The sequence below is a fragment of the Callithrix jacchus genome, chromosome X (assembly GCF_049354715.1).
Source record: "Callithrix jacchus isolate 240 chromosome X, calJac240_pri, whole genome shotgun sequence".
In the NCBI taxonomy this organism is placed as follows: domain Eukaryota; kingdom Metazoa; phylum Chordata; class Mammalia; order Primates; family Cebidae; genus Callithrix; species Callithrix jacchus.
This window is the reverse complement of record NC_133524.1, coordinates 75,017,340-75,033,007: the sequence shown is the minus strand read 5'-3', so window position 1 is coordinate 75,033,007 and position 15,668 is coordinate 75,017,340.

The following is a 15,668-nucleotide window of genomic DNA, read 5'->3' as shown; positions in this document are numbered from 1 at the left end:
TTCTGTTTTGTCATATGTTGGATGAGGGCCTTGGAAAGTGTGATCCCTGAATTCTAAAATTCAGCAAGTTTATGTTCTGTAAACTTCTGGACGGTAAATTCCTTGGCCTACATGTCTTAGAATCTAAACTACAGCATATTCAAGTATAGTACCTTAAATATAGTAGGTACTTAACAAACACTGAATGAGTGAATGGATGGAATGAGTAGCTGGGAGGCAGGGGAAGGGGTGCTTACAGCAATTCAGAGATGATACTGTAGTGGAGCACAGTACAAAGGCCTAGATTAGAGTCCCAGTCTTTGCCAAATCGTGTGGTTTCTCGAACTCTTCGTTTCCCCATCTGTAAATTGGAGGTGTTACCTATTGCATCAGGCTGTTGCAGGATGAAATGAGATAATGTCTACAAAACGCTGAGCACAATGTCTGACACAGTAAATACTTAATACCTTTATTTTTAACTAGGTCATCCCAATGTGGAACAAATAATTGGCTTTCAATGAGGGAGAACTTGAACTTCAACCATATCCCAGACTTCTCATGTCTTCTCCCTTTCCCACTGGCCCATAGAGACCTTGACTATAAGGACAGGCCTTGGAAGACTGGCTGATCTGACAGTTAGAGCTGTAAGGACCTGACTTAGAATTTGGGAGCGATATTCTGTTATCTTACAGCATAGTATAACTTATCCATGAACTGAAAGAAAGAAACAAATTGTTAAGGCATAATGAAATTTATCATCAGGCTATGGAAAGAGTATGAGGTTTGACATGAGAATATCTGGGTTCAAGTGTTAGTTCTTGCAGAAAAACTTCCATGACTTCACTGTACCTCCACCTCCTGATTTGCGTCAGGTGTCCCTTCTCTATGTTATCACAATGTCGACTATTTCCTTTATTTTGATATTTGCCTCTTGTTCTCACTACCTGTGACTGTCACCTACAGTAGACTAAGCTTTTTGAGAGTGGGGACAATGTCTTGACCATTTCTGTATCCTGGATAAAGCACATATTGCCCGAGTGGAGCAGATGTTCAGGAAATGTTTGTGGAGCTCAGTTCAAATGATAAACTGATAAACTATTGAGCTCAGCAATTAACCTCTTTAACACTGTAAGAGGGAGACAAGAAACCCTTCTCTGACAACTCCCCAGAGTTATTGTGAGGCTCGAGCACTTTGTAACCAGTAAAATAATCACTGTTACTGCCTTTCAGACCTCTTTCGCTCCACCCCCGACCTCTCCCTTGCTGACCTTTACCTAAACCTATTTACCATCCCTTTAGGACTCTACTTTCTGTTCTGTAGGCTATTTTATCAGCCAATCTGGAAAAGGAATCCATGCTAATGTGTTAATGGGTGTTAATTGGCGATATGTTTACATTTCAACAGGGAGTTTTTCAGCTTTAGGAGGAATGAGTAATGTTGGATTCCAGGTGCTTGGGCAGGGGAGGGCTGGGTTTTTGTTTTTGTTGTTGTTAGGGAATCTCTTAAGCCATTTCTCAAACTGCCCTAGTAGGGGGCCACCTACTTTTTCTCCACCTTAGGCTGGCCACGCAGCACACACAATGCATTTGCATTAGGAAATGAGGCATCTAGGACCACATTGGGAGATTCTGTCTTGCAGGGCATCCAATACCACACGGAAGCAGTCTGTAGCAATTTACCTGATTCCTTCCTGAGTTTTGAGTCTGGGCCTGATGAGCTCTGTTCCAGGCTTGGAGATCAGACCTGGGGCCCAGAAAAGCCATTAGCCTGGAAAGATTATTTCTGTTAATCCTCCTAAGCAGCTCCTGAGGCTTTTCACATGCTCACAGAATAGCCTGGGGCCTTTACTGGGGTCCAGTGTTAAACTCCTTTGGAAAGAGTTGTAATTCCTGGTTAAAAGTTCCTCTGGTGCTATTAATGTTGAACAGAAATAAGTTTTGTGCCTGAAATATCAATGCCAAGGATTTTGCGTGTGTTGAGAATGAGGAGGGGAAGGTGAACGGTTTACTGGCTGAGGCTGGTTTAAGTTTGCAGGTGTGGGCAGAGGTGGGGGTGGGAGATGAGGGGAGTGCTTGCATGGTCTGTGAGCATGAGTGTGTATTTTGAGCATGCGTGCCCTGTATGCGTGCTCTGTGACTTTGTCCCTTGGTTCTTTTCTGAATTCTTTAGTGTAGGAGTTGGTTATGAAAATAAGTTGCTCTTCCTTTTTGCCTTATGTATAGGTAAAGCCACCGCCTAAGCTTTTCAGAACATTGTTCATGATTGTGTTGAGGCCTGAAAAACCCAGGGCATGATAGAATGCCATTGTGGTCTCAGTGTCCTCCATTTAGAATGTGGTGGCCTTGGATAAATTTTAGGAGAGTGACCTAAGAGAGGTTGGACCAGAGGATCTGAACTTGCCAGAGGCTGGTTGTCTTGTGGTTGGTAGATTACCATGGGGCCTGCCTGCCATTTCTACTGCTCTGCCTCTTGCCCACATCTCCAGAAGAAGCGTAAAGGAGGGAAATCATTGAACCTCACCTCCATTCAGTTTGAAAATGTCTTGTTCCCAGCCTTTGTGCTGTCAGTGACAGCCTCTGCCACCAGGTTCCCCTGTATTCCAGTCCCTGACAGGAAGCTGATGAAGCCTCCACACATGTATATTAGAATTGTACTCTTTCTCTGTAATACACTCAGATGGGCCTATTCTCTGAATGAGGCTGGCTTTCTCATTCAGAGAATTTTTCAGAGAATTTTTCAGAGAATTCAGAGAACATTGTAGGTACCAGTGTTGCTCATGGGGCAAGAGGTGATTGATAAATGACTTGCTGAGCACTGCTGGCAGCTGGGGTGGGGTGGAGAGCAGGCTGAGAGGTCCAGGATCTCTTTAGGGTGAAAGTAGAAGTTGCCACATGAGAATCTGTAGGCTAAATTCAGCACTTACACCCTATGTGACCTAAACAATATTTTAAAACATTTTGACTTGGTTGCTCACATTTAAAAATTCAGAAAGTTGAAAATGGTAGGATGAGATAACACTGGGTTAAGTTGCCTGCTTGGCAACAATTAGTTATACTGAGTAGTGGCTGCCACACTGGGGCAGGATCTGTACTCTCTGGTTTGCCACAGTCACTCACCATTGCCTGTTGCATTATACCATGGATGCTTTCCTTGTTTAGACTATCTGTCTGCCTCCTGTAGGCCACTTTGTGATCCCTGGCCTTTCAACACTCATCATGATGGAATAGGCCCTAGGGGGGAGATTTTGCGGTATGGGATGGCAGGCCAGCTGAGTAGCAGGGTCTGAAAAAAGCAGGAAGCTTGAGAGAGGAAGCCTGGGGTCACCACTGGGCATCCTGTCAGACAGAGACATCACAGCAATAAGGGAGCCTGAAATTTAGCAGCCTGTGAAGACCCAGGCAGGAAGCACTAAAGGCAGTGTGCTAAGTAAGTAGGAGGATACAGCCAGGCTATCTGAGGTCAAGTGACCATGCAATAGTCCCCTTTAAACCCTCAATGACTTCCCATTGTTCTTAGGATAAAGAGCAAACAGCCTTACCATGGTCAATAAGGTGCTGCATGATTTGTCCTGACAAGATTGAGCTTTATTTTGAGCTCTGTCCTCTTGGAAAAGTAGCAATAGTCAAGAAACCCCGCTACTGTTTTGTGATGCTTTTGTGTTCCAAGAAGCTAACTGCAAATGACCATTCTGCCCTCATAAATGGCAAGGCAAGAACCACCTCTACCCTTTTTCAATGACTCAGATAAGCTCCACCCCAAGTTTTCTTCTTCTTAATGAACATTCTCCCTATTACAATAGCTCAAATAAAATCCTCTATCTCCTTGATTGTTGCATTTTATTCTTCACAGTTTTGGTGCCATGACTCAGATGGAATTGGACCTTACCTTCAGATCACGTCACCCAGGTAACAAGATCTGTCAGAGTTCTTTATGTTCCTCTCCTGATCCTTAGTGATCTGGGGACCCAATGGTAAGTCCAGTTCCTGATTCTGTAGTTTGGACTCTTGTTTATTGGTAGATCCATAAGGATTTGATTTTGATTCTTTTTGAATACTTGTTTGATTCCTGGTACTGTCTTGTTTTGGTTTCATGATCTGACCATTCAGTTATCTCTGTCTCTCCTAACAGAGACAAGGTTTATAGAGACTTTGTCTCTGCTGGGTGAAACATGACAGTATCTGGTTTGTTAGTCTGTCTCTTTTGAGCTTAAATCAATTAAGAATTCCATGATTCACTGGGTGCAGTGGCTCATGCCTGTAATCCTAGCACTTTGGGAGGCTGAGGCAGGAGGATCATCTGAGGTCAGGAGTTTGAGATTAGCCTGACCAACATGGTGAAACTCTGTCTCTATTAAAAATGCAAAAATTAGCTGAATATGGTGGCACGTGCCTGTAGTTCCAGCTACATGGCAGGTTGAGGCAGGAGAATCAGTTGAACCCAGGAGGTGGAGGTTGCAGTGAGCTGAGATCGTGCTACTGCACTCTAGCCTGGGTGACAGAGCAAGACTTCATCTAAAAAGAAAAAAGAGAAGAATTCCATGACCACCAGGAAGAGAACAGCTCTTTGATATGGATAAGTGAGTTTTATAATTCTATGTTTACATTTGACCTATGGCTGAAATTTTAGAATTAAAGCTATAAGTTGCCTATCTATATGTTTATACACAATTCAGAAAGAACTTTACCTTTTATTGTGTGAGTATGGGGTATCTACCTACCTTTGGATGGTATTACCAAATTAGATTTCAAAATCTCTTTAAAGGAGCTTTATTCAGATTAGCTTGGAGATAAATAATTGCTGTATAAATGGAATGTTTCTACAATTCCCAGAAATTAAGGAAATGATATTGTATTGAATATGTTAAATGTTCTAAAAAATTCTTATAGAAATTAACTCAAATGTTTAAAAAATTCAAGTTCATATAATGTGTTAAATATGAGTGTACATTTTTATTCTACTTAGGCATGTTCTTCCCAAATTTATAAAAATCTACTGATTAAATAAGCTGGTATTACCTTGACTAGATAGTTAAGATTATGACACCAGAGCAGTGAAAGTTTCGAATTATCTGAGACATATGCCCCAGCTGAAGCTGAATGAGCCGATATTCTGCCTTGTTTCAGTTCTCATACTCTAAACAAGAGTCCTGTTTGTGGTCTATTTAGTGCCATGTCTTTTGCATTTTTTGTGCTTTTTATTGGTGATTTTCTTGTTTTAAATCACTCTCAAGCATGGTGCTGAAGTGCTGTCTATGGTTCCTAAGCACAAGAAGGCTGTAATGTGCCTTATGGAGAAACTACATATGTTAGATAAGCAGCTTCATTCATGCGTGAGTTATAGTGCTGCTGGCTGTGAGTTCAATGTTAATGAAACAACAATATATGTTCAAGTGTCTTTAAACAGAAACACACACAAAACAAGATTACGTATTGGTCGGTTGGAGAAAATGTTGTGACTAGAGGCTTGCAGACACTTAACCCTGTATTTCCCCAGGAACAATGATTCAGGATTCACTAATTTAGTGTTTGTGAAAACTTTATGGAGTGTAGCTGCTGCAAATAATGAGAATCAACTATACTTTGGTCTTTTCTTTCACAGCATTGATCACAGGTTATACATATATGGGTATTTGTGAAATTAAAGAATATCTGTCTCCTCCACTAGAATGTAAGCCTCAGGAGGACAGGGACTAGAATTATTTCATTTGATTGTATTCCCAGTACCTGCTACCCAGTGCCTGGTTCATAGCTGGTGCTTAGTAGAGAATTGTTGAATGAATAGTTGAATGAATGATTGAATGAACAAAGTGACTATTAGCTGTGTGGCACAGAAGAATACCTAAGAATGGAGCCAGACAGGTCATTACTGAGAGAGGTTGCAGGCTGTGAGTAGACCATTAGTCTACTCCTGTTTTCCATTACAGTATCTCTTGCCCTACAGTGTTGGTTATATTTAATGTATAATGGAAGGATTTTCCATTGAGAGTAAGATATGTTTCAGATACCAAATACTACCTTCCTTTAAGTAGTTAATGTCCTTTCATTGTGGTTCCAGTGAAAATAATCCAAACCAGCTCCTGCAACCTGGTGGCTGCAAATATCAGACAGATTCAGCGGGGGCATTGGGTTTTCTTCTCGCTTCCTATTGGTGGCCCCAAGCTAGCTCTCAGATATGGCTACAATTCCTTTTGGGTCAGATATGGCTACAATTCCTTTTGGGGTTCCTGTCTGTCAACATATCTCAGGTAGAAGGCCTGTAACACATCTTTACATGATGTCTAATGAAATTAAATCACTCAGGCCTTTCTAGGTATCCTGACATACATGGCTAGATGGATACTTCTTCATTTAGTAACCGCAGATGGTAGGTGATGGAACATAATCTACTCATCAGAATGTTGTCTTGAGGAGCCAGCCAGTTGGACCATTGTGGAAAGGATGTCAAAGTCAATCCAGGGCCAAGCCAGAGCACAGAAAAGGGTTTCATTGAACTTAGTAAAGAAGTATTTGAAAGCTGACCTTATGTAAAGGCAGAAATAGTTAGTAACTTATTTTCTGGTTACCCATGTGGATTGATCTGAGGGGCATCAAGAAGGGTCCTTATACTCCTATTCCTTAATGAGATATTTTTACATGCAAACTATGCTCTTGATTGTTCTCTTCTCCTGGACAGAACTTCTTTTTTTGTTTCAGCCTTGTTGAATTTCACCTATACTTCAAAGCCCAGCATCTCTAAGAAGTATCTCTGGACATTAGGTCTCAATGACCTTTCTGAAGCCCATTGGCTGTCTGGGCACCCTTGGTCTTCTTTGCACACTGCCTTTATCAGTGATCCAATGAACATTGTATGGCTCTGTTGATATGTTTCTTGAAGTACATTATATGATATTAGAGCACAGGGACAATGTCCAGTATTTTCTTTGTATTGCCAGTGTTTCCTCTCACAATCTACACACTTTGGGTCTTCGTAAATATTTCTTCAAAAAATGAAGTCAGCCAATTAACTTTTTTTTTTTTTTTAATTTTTTATTGGATTATAGGTTTTGGGGTACATGAGCAGAGCATGCAAGACAGTTGCGTAGGTACACACATGGCAGTGTGCTTTGCTTTTCTTCTCCCCTTCACCCACATTTGGCATTTCTCCCCAGGCTATCCCTCCCCACCTCCCCCTCCCACTGGCCCTCCCCTTTTCCCCCCAATAGACCCCACTGTTTAGTACTCCCCTTTCTGTGTCCATGTGTTCTCATTTTTCATCACCCACCTATGAGTGAGAATATGCGGTGTTTCATTTTCTGTTCTTGTGTCAGTTTGCTGAGGATGATGTTTTCCAGATTCATCCATGTCCCTACAAACGACACGAACTCATCATTTCTGATTGCTGCATAATATTCCATGGTGTATATGTGCCACATTTTTCCAATCCAGTCTATTATCAATGGGCATTTGGGTTGATTCCAGGTCTTTGCTATTGTAAACAGTGCTGCAATGAACATTCGTGTACATGTGTCCTTATAGTAGAACGATTTATAGTCTTTTGGATATATACCCAGTAATGGGATTGCTGGGTCAAATGGAATTTCTATTTCTAAGGCCTTGAGGAATCGCCACACTGTCTTCCACAATGGTTGAACTAATTTACACTCCCACCAACAGTGTAAAAGTGTTCCTTTTTCTCCACATCCTCTCCAGCATCTGTTGTCTCCAGATTTTTTAATGATCGCCATTCTAACTGGCGTGAGATGGTATCTCAATGTGGTTTTGATTTGCATCTCTCTGATGACCAGTGACGATGAGCATTTTTTCATATGATTGTTGGCCTCATATATGTCTTCTTTCGTAAAGTGTCTGTTCATATCCTTTGCCCACTTTTGAATGGGCTTGTTTGTTTTTTTCCTGTAAATCTGCTTGAGTTGTTTGTAAATTCTGGATATCAGCCCTTTGTCTGATGGGTAGACTGCGAAAATTTTTTCCCATTCTGTTGGTTGCCGATCCACTCTAGTGACTGTTTCTTTTGCCGTGCAGAAGCTGTGGAGTTTCATTAGGTCCCATTTGTCTATTTTGGCTTTTGTTGCCAATGCTCTTGGTGTTTTGTTCATGAAGTCCTTGCCTACTCCTATGTCCTGAATAGTTTTGCCTAGATTTCCTTCTAGGGTTTTTATGGTGCCAGGTCTTATGTTTAAGTCTTTAATCCATCTGGAGTTAATTTTAGTGTAAGGTGTCAGGAAGGGGTCCAGTTTCTGCTTTCTGCACATGGCTAGCCAGTTTTCCAAACACCATTTGTTAAACATGGAATCCTTGCCCCATTGCTTGTTTTTGTCAGGTTGATCAAAGATTGTATAGTTGTATGTATGTTGTGTTGCCTCCGGTGCCTCTGTTTTGTTCCATTGGTCTATATCTCTGTTTTGGTACCAATACCATGCTGTTTTGATTACTGTAGCCTTGTAGTATAGTTTGAAATCCGGTAGTGTGATGCCCCCCGCTGTGTTCTTTTTGCTTAGAATTGACTTGGCTATGCGGGCTCTCTTTTGGTTCCATATGAAGTTCATGGTGGTTTTTTCCAGTTCTGTGAAGAAAGTCAATGGTAGCTTGATGGGGATAGCGTTGATTCTGTAAATTACTTTGGGCAGTATAGCCATTTTCACAATATTAATTCTTCCTAACCATGAACATGGAATGTTTCTCCATCTGTTTGTGTCCTCTCTGATTTCGTTGAGCAGTGGTTTGTAGTTCTCCTTGAAGAGGTCCCTTACGTTCCTTGTGAGTTGTATTCCAAGGTATTTTATTCTTTTTGTAGCAATTGCGAATGGCAGTTCACTCTTGATTTGGCTTTCTTTAAGTCTATTATTGGTGTAGACGAATGCTTGTGATTTTTGCACATTGATTTTATATCCTGAGACTTTGCTGAAGTTGTTTATCAGTTTCAGGAGTTTTTGGGCTGAGGCGATGGGGTCTTCTAGGTATACTATCATGTCGTCTGCAAATAGAGACAACTTGGCTTCCACCTTTCCTATTTGAATACCCTTTATTTCTTTTTCTTGCCTGATTGCTCTGGCTAGAACTTCCAGTACTATATTGAATAGGAGTGGTGAGAGAGGGCATCCTTGTCTAGTACCAGATTTCAAAGGGAATGCTTCCAGTTTTTGCCCATTCAGTATGATATTGGCTGTTGGTTTGTCATAAATAGCTTTTATTACTTTGGGATACGTTCCATCGATACCGAGTTTATTGAGGGTTTTTAGCATAAAGGGCTGTTGAATTTTGTCAAATGCCTTTTCTGCGTCAATTGAGATAATCATGTGGTTTTTGTTTTTGGTTCTGTTTATGTGGTGAATTACGTTGATAGACTTGCGTATGTTGAACCAGCCTTGCATCCCTGGGATGAATCCTACTTGATCATGATGAATAAGTTTTTTGATTTGCTGTTGCAATCGGCTTGCCAATATTTTATTGAAGATTTTTGCATCTATGTTCATCATGGATATTGGTCTGAAGTTTTCTTTTCTCGTTGGGTCTCTGCCGGGTTTTGGTAGCCAATTAACTTTTATGTACCCTTTTCTGCCCACCTTACCTGGAAAGGACCTCAGAGCACTACATTACCCTGAGAGCTGACTATATCCCAGAGATAACTCTGGGTAAAGAAAGTTTGGATGGTAAGATCTGATACAAATATTGTCATTACCTGGGTCTTACCCTCTCCACCGACCAAGCAAGAGTTTGGGCACTCAGGACCAGCCCAAACACATTTGAAATGCAGGTAGAGATAGTCTTTAATATCCTAGATTACTTTTTAAATTCTTTGTCCCTCTGAGAATTCAGTACCCTCTTGCCCGTGATCCCTGTGTCCCCAGCCCTGCCCAGCGAGCTCAATTTTCTATAGCTATGTCTACACAGTCAAAATAGGTGCAGGCTGCTATCATTTCCCTCCTCAGGCTTTCTCCAGTCAAATCTAGTGTCTTTTGTCTGTCTTCAGACAATCTGTCTTCATCAATCACTGGCTGATTCCCCAGGATCATATTTCTTTTTTAGTTTTTTTGAGATGGAATTTCACTCTTGTCCAAGCTGGTATGCAATGGTGCAGTCTTGGCTCACTGCAACCTCCCTCTCCAGGTTCAAGCAAATCTCCTGCTTTGACTTCCTGAGTAGCTGGAATTACAGGTGCATACCACCACGCCCAGCTAATTTTCTATTTTTAGTAGAGATGGGCTTTCTCTATGTTGGTCAGGCTGGTCTCAAACTCCCAGCCTCAGGTGATCAGCCTGCCGTGACCTCCCAAAGTGTTGGGACTACATGTGTGAGCCACTGCACCTGGCCCAGGATCATATTTCAAAATCTTCTCTAGGCTTCCCAATCTACCCAGCTCTGAGTATCTTTTCCTAATGACTAGGATCCTGGATATAGGGCCAGATCTCTGTTGTGCCCCAGTTAGACCTTGGGACTGTGTAGGCAGCCCCAAAATAAATTCTGCAACTGACCACAGATTAAGGCCAACTGTTGGCTCATTGGTCAAGTATCTCTTGGCCTTGATGCTCTTCAGTGTTCTCTTACCTCAGAAACATTTGTCTTTTAGATTAATTTTTCCCAATTACATTATTTTGTGACTTTCCAAGTGGAATCTCTTTGGCTATTTCCTGTGCACTCTGATACTTGAGCACTTTGCATGTGGCCTATGTCTCTGTTTCTCTGCTTTTCTTTTCATGTCCCTCTCTGCTGAGTCTTCTTTCTTTGTGAGAGCAAGTTATTCCTACTCAGACTATTCTGGACAGTGTTTCTAGAACTGTAATGGGAACTGTGGTTCAAAGTTCCCTTTCAAAGGGTCCAGGCAAGAGGAGAAATGGAGCATTGTTTTAGGGCTATTAAGCAAAAACTTCATGATTTGTCTGAGAACTCTTTGGGCAAGGCCTGGACATTGTGGTGACTGACCTCTGACATTCCTCCCTTGCTCTATTTTTTACTTCATTCTCTCTTTATAGCTAAAAGAAACTTATTTCCTCATTTTCAGTCAATTTCCAACACTATAGGTTAAACTTTCTCAATCTCAGCACTCTTGACATTCTGGGAGAGAAAGTATTTTCGGATGTATGTGTTGGGGGTATGGTGGTAATGGTAGGGCCATTTTGTGCACTCTGGGATGTTTACTAGCATCTGTGACCTTTATCCACTAGATGCCAGTAGCATCCCCTCATCCAGTTGCAGCTTCTCACCCAGTTTTGACAACTTAAATGTTTCCAGATGTTGCCAAATGTTCCCTGGGGGGCAAAATTATCCAAGGTTGAGAACCACTTCTCTAGGTTCATTCTGCCTTAGTCCCCAGTCCCTGACATTTCCCCAGACTCACTGGAAGTCTCCACCAACTTGGCTAACAAAATTGTTATGAAGGGAAGGGAACTCTGGACTTAAGATACTTGGTTTTCATTTCTGGCTCCACCTGTTACTAGCTATGTGATCCTGGACAAGTTCCTTAACTCTCAGTTTCCTCATTTATAAGTTGGAGATAATAATACTCCTACAGCACAGAGATTTTGTGAGGGTTCAATGTCTCTCTTTCTAACATGATTATTGCTAGCCATTGCTGTTACTATTTGTGGTTTTATAAAGTAAGATGACAGTGAACGGAGCAAAGGGTAGAGCTGGTAGGTTTCAAGAGTGCTGCAACCGACAGTAGAATAGAAGAATTAAAATCCTTGGAAGGAGGAAAAATAGAAGTATTGGCTTCCAAACTTACTTGAGCATCAGATCATCTGGGGCATTTTTTTGGAAGGACATAGTCCTGAGGCATACACTAGGTGTCCTGAGTACCAGTATTTGAGTGTGGGACACAGGATGTGTACCAAACTGTCTAGTAGATTCTGTTGACAAACCATGATAGTCAGTGATTGTATGACATGTCTATTTATACCATAGCAGTATTATACACACTGGGATTGTATCTTCTGAGAATAGTCTTAGGACATTTGCAGGGTTTTTTTTTTTTTGAGATTGGAGTGGAAGAATGTCCCATCAATTTAAGGGAATAAAGCAGCTTCTGTAAACACATTTGCTCTTAAAAGGAGGGAAGGAGGCAGTTCCATGAAGCCTTGATCAGCAGTTGTTTCATTTCACTAATTTAAGAGCATGAAACTCTATGGTTTCAGGCCAGGGTGACAGAATGCGTAGGGGTATAAAGGATGGAAGAATTCATTTCTTTTGGGTGCAAGGATAGAGTCTCATTGGTGTAGGAACTCCTAGAGATGATTCATGGATTTATGTGTATGTGGGGTTAAGAGAGGAAGGTAGAGATACAACTCTGGCTGGCTGGCTGGCCTGGTTCTCTCAGGAGCAATTGCAGGGGAGGGTGGGATTTTCTACAGTAATAACAATAATAACTAATATTGTTTTGAGTGTTTTCTATATGCAGATGCCATTCTAAGTGTTTACATGTATTAATACTCCCCTAAACCTTTTGAGGAAGTTACTATTGTTATCCCTGTTTTATAGATGAGAAAACTGAGGCCCAGAGAAACTCTAGTTAATGATATGTCTGCTAAAGTAGTTAGGGGGAAGTGTACTGATGTCTACAACTTACTGTGCAATACAATGCAAAAAGAATGGTTTGATGAATGGATAGATGAAGATATATATTTATATATATATGATAAAGCAAATATAGTAAAATGTTAATGGTAGAATCTAGTGGTGGGTATATGAATGTTCTCTGTAAAATTGTTTAAACTTTTGTATATGTCTGAAAAGTTTCATAATAAAATATTGGGAAATAAATAAATTGGCCAAGATCACTGAGCTAGTAGTGGGTAGAGCCAGCATTCTAATCCAGGTAGTCTGGCTCCAAAGTATGTGTTTTTAATCACTATGCTATATTGTTTCTCTGAAGCTTTGGTTTTCCAAGTATTTAAAGTGAATTCAGTTTTTGACTCAGTTTGCTCTCTTAAGTTAATTGCTTTTTATAAGCTTTGCTGTAGAAGCTATGAGGCAGTGTAACACAGTAACTGCCAAGAGGAACTCAGGGTTTTGTTGGAGAGAAAAGATACATTCTGAATCATTAAGGGGGCAGAGCTCTGGAGTCAGGCTGGTGGGAACTTAATTGAAGGCATGGGTTGGGGCACTGGCATTCTCCTCAAAGTTTGGAGGAAAGGAGTAGAATGAGAGCAAGGGTATAGAGTTTAAGATATTTGAGGTAAGGTAGAGAGAGATTGGGCACCATAAGACTATCTTGCAGGTATAGCAGGAGGTGAGACCATCCTCCAAGAAAGAATGGGAGGAAGCCAGGGTATTAAGGAAGGTAGACAAGAATTGAAACCATTGCTTTGGAGAGTGACTATGAGATAATTAGAAATTATGTTGGTCAATAAGCAGTTCCCAGTTGGGGTCAGTGGACAAATATTTACAATGGTTAGATTTTCTTTAATCAAGTTCTTTGTAGCCTATACAAAACAGGATAGGATAAGGCAGGAAGCGGGAAAGGCTTAGAAGAAGACAGAAAAAAGACCAAGGAGCCTCAGGTGACTTTCACAAGAGAGTGATAGTGAGGACAGAAAGCTCAGCTCTCTCTGCCCTTGAAAGTCCTGAGTTAACTTTTCTGTTCACATAAGAATTTGACTACCCTCTTTATATTGTCACCGGCTCTGGCTACCTTATCTTTCCAGTCTTAGTTCTCTGGTGTCTAGATTTTACCCTCAAGGCTTGATTGAAACCACCCTCTCAAAAGTCACCAAATCAAATGGCCTGTATTCTGTTCTTATTTCCTTGACTTCTTTTCTCTGTACTCACCCTCTTTCTTTTAACTCTTCTCCCCTCCTCCAATTTTCATGAAAATATTCTCTTTGTTTTCCTTCTACTTTCTGACTGCTCTTCCTCAGTTTCCTTGGTTGAACCATTCTACTTCTTCCATTTCTTAAAAGTAATTGAGTCCAAGAGTCCATCCTTGGCCTTCTTCCATTCTTGTTTTATAAGGTATCCCTCAGATCTCTAAGGGATCTATTTACTTCCTCAGCTTTAATAATGATCTGCTGAGGTGGCTGGCAAGATGATTGCCAGATAGGAACAGCTCCAATCTGCAGCTCCCAGAGAGATCAACACAGAAGGTGAGTGATTTCTGCACTTCCAACTAAGGTACCTGGCTTATCTCATAAAGGCGATGCCCCACCCATGAAGCACAAGGGGTCAGGGAACTCCCTCTGCTAGCCAAGGGAAGCTGTGAGGGACTGTTCCATGAGGAACAGTGCATTCTGGCCCAGATACTAGGCTTTTCCTAAGATCTTTGCAACTTGCGGACAAGGAGATTCCCTCGGGTGCCTATGCCACCAGGGCCCTGGATTTCAAGCACAAAACTGGGTGGCCGTTTGGGCAGACATTGAGCTAGCTGCAGGAGTTATTTTTCATACTTCAGTGGCTCTTGGAATACCAGTGAGACAGAACTATTCACTTTCCAGGAAAGAGGGCTGAAGCCAGGGAGCTAGGTCGTGTAGCTCAGTGGATCCCACCCCCATGGAGCCCAACAAGCTAAGATCTACTGGTTTGAAATTCTCGCTGCCAGCACAGCAGCTGAAATTGACCTGGGATACTTGAACTTGGTGGGGAGAGGGTGTCCACCATTACTGAGGCTTGAGTAGTTGATTTACCCCTCACAGTGTAAACAAAGATGCTGGGAAGTTCAAACTGTGTGGAGCCCACCTCAGCTTGGCAAAGCTGCTGTAGCCAGAATGCCTCTCTAGATTCCTCCTCTCTGGCAGTGCATCTCAGGAAGAAAGGCAGCAGCCTCTGTCAGGGGCTTATAGATAAAACTCCCATCTCCCTGGGACAGAGCACCTGGGGGAAGGGGCAGCTGTGGGCACAGCTTTGACAGACATAAATGTTCCTGCCTCCCAGCTCTGAGGAGAGCAGTGAATTTCCCAGCACAGTGCTTGAGCTCTGCTAAGGGACAGACTGCCACTTCAAGTGGGTCCCTGAGCCCTGTGCCTCTTGATTGGGAGACATCTCCTAGCAGGGGTTGACAGATACAACATAGAGCTCTGGCTGGCATCTGACAGGTGCCCCTCTGGGATGAAGCTTCCAGAGGAAGGAACAGGCAGCAATCTTTGCTGTTCTGAGGCCTCTGCTGGTGATATCTAGGCACACAGGGTCTGGAGTAGACCTCCAGCAAACTCCAGAAGACCTGCAGCAGAGGGTCTTGAGTGTTAGAAGGAAAACTAACAGACAGAAAGGAATAGTATCAACATCAACATAAAGGATATCCACACAGAAACCCCATCTGAAGGTCACCAACACCAAAAACCAAAGGCAGATAAATCCATGAAGATGAAGAAAAATCAGTGCAAAAAAGGATGAAAATTGCAAACCAGAATGCCTCGTCTCCTCAAAAGGATCACACCTCACCAGCAAGGGAATAAAACTGAACAGAGAATGAGTTTGACGAATTGATGGAAGTATGCTTCAGAAGGTGGTAATAACAAACTCCTCCGAGCTAGAGGAGCATGTTCTAACCCAATGCAAGGAAACTGAGAACCTTGAAAAAAGGTTGGAGTAATTGCTAATTAGAATCACCAGTTTAGAGAAAAACATAAATGACTTGATGGAACTGAAAAACACAGCATGATAACTTTGTAAAGCATACACAAGTATACCTAGCTGAATTGATCAAATGGAAGAAAGGACATCAGAGATTGAAGATTAACTTAATGAAATAAAGCATGAAG